Below are 10,213 nucleotides of genomic sequence, written 5' to 3'. Positions count from 1 at the left end.
TTCCCATGTCGATTAGACCTATTGAGTGAGGTAACCCAGACACAGAAAGACAATTATCAGATGTACTCACTAATAAGTGGTCTTTAAACATAAAGCAAAGAAAACCAGCCCACAAATCATAATCTCTGAGAACTTAGACAACAATGAGGACCCTAAGGGAGATTAATCTTCTAGTATTCATGTAGTTCCAGAAGAATAATTTTTGAGCAAAAACATCACATCTTGCCAAGTCAGCACATTCACAATGATTTATTCTGGTACAAAATTAAAAGCGTCATCAATTTTTAAAAATTGGTATGTATGTATTTCATAACCATCCTAGCTTCTGTCCTTATTAGCAGTGTATCATCAATAAAGATTATTACCCAACTAACAGTGAAATAACCAAAAAGTCGAGAATTTTGTGAGTCCAGAATCCTTAAAGTTTGCTTTGTACACATACATAAAGAAAGGCAGAGAAAGAGAGAGAGAGAGAGAGAGAGAGAGAGAGAGAGAGAGAGAGAGAGAGAGAGAGAGAGAACTTTTCTCCTTGAGGCTACGCCATCCTTTAGATTGAGATTTATCACCATAGCAATTTTCTTCTGTTTTGGCTTTCTGTAAGGCTGATCTTGAGTTCACTATGTAACCAAAGATGCCCTTGTACTCCTTTTTCTCCTGTACCACTGGTTTATGTAGTCCTGGGGTAGAGTTAGGGACCCAAATCTAGGGCTTTTTCCCTTAGTCCTACCAATCAAGCCATCTTACCAGTCCCAGAACAATATCCTTAACATACCCAGCCAGGATGGTCACAAAATGCAGAAAAAGGTGACTTTTAAAGAAGCGTGTAAAACTATAATTAGTATCAAACTCTAAGTTTGAATTTAGATTAAGCTTTTTTTATATATAACAAACATTTGTTGGGTATCTGTTATGTAAGAGGTCCTGAGTTTGTTCAAATGGCTATGAGTCACTGACTCTGGCAAAGGATTCCTTGAAAAGAATGTAACACAGGCATCCTTAGGTATGACTAACTAGACTCAGCACAAACAGCTCCTTTTCCTAGCCCTCCCTTCTTCCAGTCTTCCTTCTGACAGACGAGGGAGCGTTTCCCCAACTCTTCTTTCTCTTGATGGCCACATATAAGACGAATTACCAGGACAAAACAGAAATTACTTAGCTTTGATGGAACTTATTAACAAACTTTGTACAATGATGGAGCATACTGTGTTAGCTCTCATTACTAACAGTGGAGGTACTGGACGTCTGGTAGATTTCCAACATAATTCTGAATTTCTCAAAAACTTTTTAGACAACTCTAAGTCTGCAGTGCAGTGATGAATCTCAGTTTTGTCTTATATAAGCAAAAAAATAAAGTATGTATTTTATACAAAATGACTGGTAAGATTTTTAAATGTTTAAATACTGCTTTATACGAAAAATATTCAAATTGTACCTTTGTTTTTATTTCCCATTTGCTTTGAATGCTAAATTATTTCTCTCTCATTCCTTTTATTCTGAATAATAAGACTGAAGATTTTCTTTAGAGGATGGTGTTTACTGGCATTCACTTGGAAAACAGAATAGTCCAAATACTAGAAAACAGGATCATTTAAGTAGCATTTTGTAGTGTAATGTCAGTGTACTTCACAGAGGAGACATATGTAATCTTATTGAAGATAATACAGAGGGAGAATCGTTTTACAGTTAACCCTTTAGATATCAAGTTAATTCATTTTGTAAAATGGCAAGTAAATGTCCAGAAAAAATTCTTAATACTGGTTCATGCAAGGTTCTATGGAAGTGAATTTCAATAACAGAAAGTAGAGATAATACTTTGGGGAGATGACTTGTTTCATTCATTCATTTATTTAATCTTGGTTTCCTAATTTTGATTTTTAAATTAACATACAAAGCATTAGATTTCATTATGGTACATTTAAATGCATAGGGTTATTTTTGTTAATTTTTCTTTCCACTGTTTTTTCATATCTCCATGTCACTCTTGATGGTGACATCTAAACTGCAAGCACATGTGTGCATGCGTGTATGCATGTTGTATGCATGTGTGTATGCAAATGCATTTATGTGCAGGTGTGTGCACCTGTGTGTATGTATGGGTTTGTGTGTGTATATGCATGTTGCAGCAGTAGGGTGGGGTGTATATTTGCCTTTGGGGATCAAAGGACAACCTTGGCTCTCATTCCTTAGCTACCATCTACCTTCATTTGCGACTATGTCTCTCATTGGCCAGGAGCTCACCAACCAAGTAGCCTGGCTTGAAAATGATCCCCATCATTCAGGCCCCATTCCTGTCTCTGCCTCTTGACCACTTGCATCACAAGGGCCTATTTCCACACTGGGATTTTCTCTGTGTGTGGTTTCAGGAGATTCAACTCAGGTTCTTGTAATCACAAGAGAAACACTTCTATTGACTGAACTATCTCTCTAACATTGTAACTACATATTTTTTTTGCCCAAATGTTAGTGAGACTATCATGAAATATTTATATTTCACATTCTTCATGAGTTTATCATATGCTATTTATATATTGTTATTCATGTTATATTCTTCATATGCTTAGAAATGCATTGTTAATGTGAGCAATGGTTGTCCTGTCCTTGTTCAAAATTACAGTTCACTTTGCAATGAGATTACAGCTTCTATGACCATACTAGGTCTCCATAGCAAGTTTCAGGCCAGGAGGGACTTGTTGAAAGATTTTTCTCAAAAATCAAACCAAAAAAAAACTACCAACAAGATAAAAAAAGGTATGAACTTCTCATATGTTCATTATTGGCTAGTTTTCCTTTTGAAAATGTATTTTATAGAAATAAGGATTATTACCAGATTGAGTACTCAGGATTTAAGAGATCTTAGTGGCATATAAATATGAAGAGGTAATATGTTGTCTTTCATGTTTGATCAAAAATGTCACTAAATTATGTTCATACACATATTAGGAAGAAGGATTTAACTGCGAGTTGATATATCTGCTTACATATCCAGACCAAGGACAACTATGGGAAGCTGTTTCTATGGTGTGAGAACACATTTTATGAGCAAGCAGGATTAAATTGGGGTAGAGGAGGAAAGGAAAGAGTAGAGATAGGAACATGGGAAGGGATAAATAACATTAAAGACTTTTTTTTTTACCATCAGTTAAACTTTTATTGGCTCTAAATGAACAAGATTTTGCAAATCTTCATACCCCATAGGCTCAATATTTTAAAATGCATATAGAAACAATATTATAGACGCTCCCTCCATGTATATAAACAATGAAACTGGATCTACCCTATAATGGAGCAACAATGCCCCTATTAGATACCAGAAGCCAACAAATAAAAAAGTTCAGTGCCAGGTATGGGTTACTTATTTTGGAGTTATTAGCCAGTATGGCCCCATAGATCTCTAAACAGCATTGATTTTGATGATACTCCAGAACTTCATGGTAACACCCTATTGCCAAAGATGGTATGTATGTCAGTCATAGAATATGGAGAAATTAAGTTGATACTGCCCTGGAAGCTTCATCGCTTTCATAGTGCCGGAGGGGCTTCGCATACTACCAGAGGAGAAAAGTAGCCATCAGTCTTACTGAGCTTAGATTCTGGGGTCTACAATAACGAGGCCCTGCCAAAGACATGCCCGCTGATGTCTGGTACAATAGTGCTACAAACATTGTAGTAATAACTAACTACATCCTGATTGGATTTGAGTCCCACTCCATAAGATGAAGCTCATACCTGGCACTGTTATCAGGTAAGGGACTCATGGCTAAATTGGTCATAGGCCCCGAGGAAAAACTATAATTATTGTGCCAAATGGACATAGAATTAGTCTGACTTTTACTGACTTACCATTATACTTATAGATTAATGTACCTCCCAAATCTCACGAGAGTGGTTTTTTGAAGTAGATGGCAATGAACACTAGACCCACAACTGACCAAGGCACAGAAGAGACTTCAGGATCTTCTCCACCTGTAAACAGAACTTCCATACTACACCCTTTCAAGGCTCAGAGATCACCATGGGAGAGAGGATATACAGAATGTAAGAGCTGTGAATACCATTGGTTAATAAAGAAACCGTCTTAGGCATACACAGGGCAGAATATAGGTAGGCAGGAAAAACTAAACTGAATGCTGAAAGAAAGAAGGTGGAGTCAGTGAAAAGTCATGTAGCCCCATCAGAGACAGAGGTCAAACCTTGCTAAGTAAACCACAGCCACATGGCAATATACAAATTAATAGAAATTGGTTAAATTAAGATCTAAAAGTTATCCAATAAGAAGCTAGAGCTAATGGACCAAGCAGTGATTTAATTAATACAGTTTCTGTGTGGTTATTTTGGGGCTGAGCAGCTGGGAACAAACAAGCAGTCTCCTGCTACACCCAAGCACTATGCATATTATACCTCAGTAACTTCACACCCTGTGGGATGAGTTGTTAGAGGGAGGAGCTACTTATTAGTCCTGGCCACCCAGAACTGCTTGGCCCATTAGCTCTAGCTTCTTATTGGCTAACTCTTACATCTTAATTTAACCCATTTCTATTAATCTGTATATTGCCATGTGGCAGTGGCTTACCGACAAAGATTCAGCATGTCCCTCCAACTCTGCCTTCTTCCTCCCAGCATTCAGTTCTGTCTTCCCTGCCTACTTAAGTTTTGCCCTATCAACTGGTGAAGGCAGTTTCTTTATTCATTCACACAGAGGGAACTCCCACATCAATGAGTTGAGAGACCTGTATCCTGCTTCCATTTCCTCCACAATGCATGAGCAATCATTCCTTGGCAACTGAATCTTTATATCTAGAAAAGGAAAAGTTTGAGTATAATTACAACCAAAGCTCTCTGAAGGTTTATAAGTATGATATATATATATATATATATCCCTTTTGGAGATTTCTGACAAATATAAAATAAACAAGCTATAGAAGGAGCAGAAGAAATTACTTTATAAAAATTAATGATCTATGTTACGATCCCTGTCCTAAATTTACTTGGGAGAACTTTGCCCTAATTTTTGTTAATAATCATTCAAAACTGTATGAATACTTTGAAAACCTATTTATTTATGGGAAGTTTACATGGAGGGGATGCTTAACTAGATAGCAAAATAGGGTGTGGGAGAAGAAAGGGTCTCAGTGGAGCAGAGATAAGGGCAGGGGAAACATCACAGCATTCTATACGTGCCATTTGGGAAGCAGATACCCAATGTGCTTCTTTTCAACATAGATGCCTTATCAGTAAGTCACAATAAGAAACTTGAGTTGTTATCTGATTTTCAGTGCCTTCAAGAGACAAGTAGCTCATAATTCTTATAATGTTAAGACTAGTCCACAAAAAATACACTGTGTAATTCAGTACACTCATCGTATAAAGTATATATGGTAATTCTTTCCAGTAGAATATTCTTACTATGAGATTTTTCTCTTCTCTTCTCTCCTTTCCTCCCTTCCCCTCCCTTTCTCTCCTCTCTTCTCTCCTCCTTTCATCCTTTTCCTTTTCCTTTCTGTTCCCTTCCCTTCCCCTCCCTTCCTCTCCTCTCGCCCCCATTTTTTTGGCTTCTGCTCTCTTCCTTCATCTCTTTTTTTGGGGGGGTGACCCTCTAATAATATGCAAATATATTTCAAAGATGCACAGGCAATATGAAAAGTATCAGAACAGTATGAACTGTGCCTCCCAATATAGCCATTGTTTCAGAGAATGTCTAGGTTTCTTCCAAAGTTACCTCGTGGAGGTAGAATTGCTCAACACGTGTACTAACTTGTAAGACATGAGCAGAACACTTTATTTCTGATAGTGCAGAGAAGTTGGTTTATCTGTTTGTTTTTTTCAAGTGCAATACAAAAAGAGAAGTTGTTTGGACTTAGAGGCCATATCAAATTACCCAGAGGCCTGTATTATAGCTGGCAGTTCCCAAACCCAAGATGAGGCTCTTTGAGATTCTGTATCCTTTGTTCTCCAACTGTAATCTGGCTATAAATGGGAATATATGTATATATATATATATATATATTTGTTTTTTCGAGACAGGGTTTCTCTGTAGCTTTGGTGCCTGTCCAGGAACTAGCTTTTGTAGACCAGGCTGGCCTTGAACTCCCAGAGATATGCCTGCCTCTGCCTCTGCTAGGATTAAAGGCATGCACCACCACCGCCTTTAATCCCAGATATTTAAAAGGTATCTACTGGATTCAAGGCCTTGTGCAAAGAAAGAGAAATGAGATAAAAGATCAAGGTTCTAGTTTGCTGCTGCTTGAGCTCTGAGCAGTTGTCAGGGTTGGGAAGGACACTGGAGTCACCTTAAAGAGGCTTTGGAGCTAGAGGGAATTTGTAGTAGAGAGGATAATCAAGCTACATTTGCAGAAAAGAAAACTTCACATCTCTTAAGAGATTGATCAACAAAGGTGATAAAGATGAAGAAGTGAATAGGTTATTGTTGATGATCCTACCAGACCAAGGGGTGCATTCCAGCGTGAAGGTGAAATAAAAATCAGATATTCAAGAGGCTTAGTTTTCTTTTTTCCTTTCTTCCTTTCCTGCCTTTCTCCCCCTCTGTCTTGACTTCTTCTCCTCCTCCTCTCTCCTGTCTTCTTCCCTCCATGCCACTCACCTCCTTTGAAGAAGGTTGTAATGAAAAACAAAACTCTAAGTAGAACAGGTAAAATCATTTAAAAGTATGTTGAGGAAAGTGCTGAAAATGTATATTTAAAATTGAAAAACTTTGAACAGAAAATTGTTTCTATGGTTTTTGCCATTAAAGAAAGTAGAAGGGACATTATAAAACGTTTGTTACAATTTTTAATGGTATTGTATCATAACAATTTTGTTTTTAAAGCACTCCTTATTATGACACAGTTAAAATTAGCAGTTCTCCAAACCTTGATTTTTTTTTAGATACTTGATATGTGGATACTGGAGTCATCAATGGAATATTTTAAATATTGTTAAAATCAAGTTTGCAGCTGGGAACCAAATGTGGTAGGTCTTTTATCTTGGGATTTCCAGCACCGCAATAATGACATAGAGACTTACTATTAATTTTGAATGCTTAGGCTTGTTCACAATTAGTTCTTATAACTTAAATTAATGCATTTATATCAATCTACATCCTGCCACATGGCTTTTTACCTCTCCTTCATTCTGTACATCTGACTTGTTCTGTGTCTCACTGGCAACTCCCCACCTCTCTTCTTCCCAGAGTTTCTTTTTCTACTCAGAAATCCCGCCTAACCTTTACTGTCTAGCTATTGGCCATTCAGCTTTTTAATTAAACCAATCACAGCAATAAATCTTTACAGTGTACAAATATGCCGCAATAGAATTCCTCTTCCACTAACTAATGTTGGATTGTATATTTAGAGCCTTTTAGATGCAATCATGGGATACTCGTTATGAGCAGATAAAGTAAAGATTAAAAAAAAAGAGTTGTATAGAAAAGATAGTAGCAAGGTACAATGGTGCATATTTTGAATCGTAACGTGTGGAAAGTGAAGGCAGGTTCAGAAATCTAAGCCAGTCTGGTCTACATAAGACCCTGTCTCAAGAAGGAGGAGGAGGAGGAATTTAATTAGACCTTTCTCTTACTTTGAAATGCAGGTTATTATGAACCAAAGAAATCAAAAGGATAGCAAAGTCCCATTGTTCATATTTTAACCTTTTGACTGTTCGCATTTGCACATGTCTTTGAAAAGAGTAGAGAAATGAGGGTTGCTATGATGTGCCAAGAAAAACACTGTGTGATGTACAAACAGAGAAACAAATTCTGTATGTGTTACGTGTTAAAAGGAGGATAAATCCATGGGGGAATAAAGTAAACCCAAAGACAGTTCCACAGAAGAAAAGAAGGACTCGTTCAAGGTCATACCTTGGATACAATCATGAGGTATCTCCAAAAAGAAGGGTCATCTATGAATTTGGAAATAAGGCAGAGAGCACCCATAGAAACGCTTAAGGGTTTGAGAAGGCTAAACTGGAATAAGATTTTAAAAGCCTGCTATTTGTATAACGTGGCTAACAGATGACTAAAAGTGGGTATGCTGTCTGTTTATAAACATCTGAAGGCTTGTTGTAAACATGGAAGCTGGAGCAGGGTTGCATACTGTGATACTGAAAGGATTTAACTTGAGAGAAGAATTCAAAAGAGAATTGAAAAGGAAATATACCGACGTTCTCTCTTCCAGAAATTCCTGTACTTTAGACGCTGCCAGGACGGAGAAGGTTTCAAGAAAGCCCAGGAGAGGGTGGCCCCGCTAACTTCATTTCTTCAGTGTAATGAACTAGTAGAAACCTGAAAGTTTGATCGGTCTGCACAAAATTACGTGGTGTTTATTTGTTGATTTTTAGACAGTCAGCAGCGTGGAACTTCAGAGTCCTGTTTCTCCTCGTTTGCTCGAGGAGTATCTCATTGGTAGACAGTGGTAGACCTTGTTCCTATTGAGGCTGGCCTTTAAAACTTCATTCTTACAAAGCTCAAAGGATTTGGCTTAGGAGCTAAGGAGAAACAATCGAACGACTGTAGTTTTCAAGCCCTGGGTGTGCTTTCAGCTGGAGTTCAAAGGTAGGCTACCAGGGTGCTCAGGAGGTTTGCTGGGGAATTATTTCTCCAAATATCCAACCCTCTGTTTTCTTTCCTTTTGGGGAGCGGTGGTGGGATGGTGGTGTGTTATTTTACTTTTGAGCCTACAAATCTGTTCTTACTAAAATGATGGTATTATTTTCCCCTTAAGGTTTCTTTCCAAGGAAATTAAGATAAAAATTGTGTTTGGGATTTTGAGCTCCGAGAGTGTTTTGTTTGTCTAATTTGACTTATACAAAACTGCATGCCAAAGAATGCCATACACAACTGAAAAATAAACACCAAAATGCTAACTGTGGCTGTGTCCAAACCCAGAGGCACAGCTTTATAAGTGAATATTATGTTCCCACTCTTTGTTCTAGCCTGTTCGCCTAGTATCTTTTTCTGAACATTTACGGATGCTCTAATGCTGTGGAGAACCTGCTAGTGTTTTTGGTCATCTTCCTGAATTCAGCAGCAGGTGTCCCCTGACTTTTGAAGTTCCCTATGTTTTTTTGCAGGTTCTTTGGGTGTCTCCCATCTTCTGCTCTTCTGGCCTTCCTTTTTCCTTCTAAAACTTGGATAATCTGATAAGCTGGGACAGTCAGTACTTATAGCATGGTGCTACCAGGCCTCAGATGAAGAGAGAAAGGGGAAGAAATGAAAAGAGGACAAGTCAATTTTTTAAGAGAGCTTTTCCTTTGAACGATGCATTTATAAATTGTATTTTCCCCAAGAAAATTAGCAATAAAACCCCTGAAAGATTCCAATAAAAAAAAAACCTTCAGCTTTAGAGACCTCAAATATACTTTAAGAAAGAAGCTCAATAATGGACTAAGGATCAATATCTAAAGTAACCTGTAAGGCTTGGGAGTAGACTCAGCAGGCAGATGTACTTACTGCTAAGCCTAAAGACCTGAGTTCAATCCCTGGGTCTGACAGCGTGGACAGGAGAACTGAATCTAGCAAGTTTTTCTTTCCTTTCTATATACGTGCCTTGATACTCGCTCCCCCCCACCCGCCCACATGCACAATAAACAAATTAAATTTGAAAATTAAAAAAGAAAGAAATCCTGAAATTAACTAGACCTCTTTCAACATTTCTCTCCAGTTGTAGAAAGATAATGTCTTTTAAAAACTATAATTTGGGAAAGCTGGGATTGGGAGCACCTGGAATTATAATGCTTTAAACCGTTGTTTATTAAAACACTGAGATATTTGTAGATGGTGTGGGGAAAAACTACCATTTCCACAATATGAACTCATTTATAGGTTGTCTTCTATTCTTTGATTTCTATTTATAGTGATAATAAAAGATTTCCTTTTCAAATAAACTTTTTAATGAAAGTAGATTTAAAGTAATAAACATATACCTACAACCATATTATGTTTAAATATAGACCCACTACCACATTCTAGGTGATATGTCCATAATTATAAAAGTTGTTTGACAGTTTCTGGAAAGGGCTTTGTTTGAACAAAGAACATGCACATTGTTTGCCTAGGCAAACATGATTCCTGTTCAGTCTCTCTCAAATGTAGACTGAACACAAAGAACTTTAACTACATCTATGCAGTATATGAATAGTTAAGTACTATTATTAAAAAGCCAAATACAAAACTAAATAATTAATATTTTCAAATAATTCTGAGGTTTCAGAGGAACAACTG

The sequence above is a fragment of the Alexandromys fortis genome, unplaced genomic scaffold (genome assembly GCF_014885135.2).
Source record: "Alexandromys fortis isolate MF-2015 unplaced genomic scaffold, M_Fortis_MF-2015_v1.1 scaffold_107, whole genome shotgun sequence".
Lineage (NCBI taxonomy): Eukaryota > Metazoa > Chordata > Mammalia > Rodentia > Cricetidae > Alexandromys > Alexandromys fortis.
The sequence above is the reverse complement of the archived record's forward strand: the minus strand, read 5'-3'. Positions refer to the sequence as shown.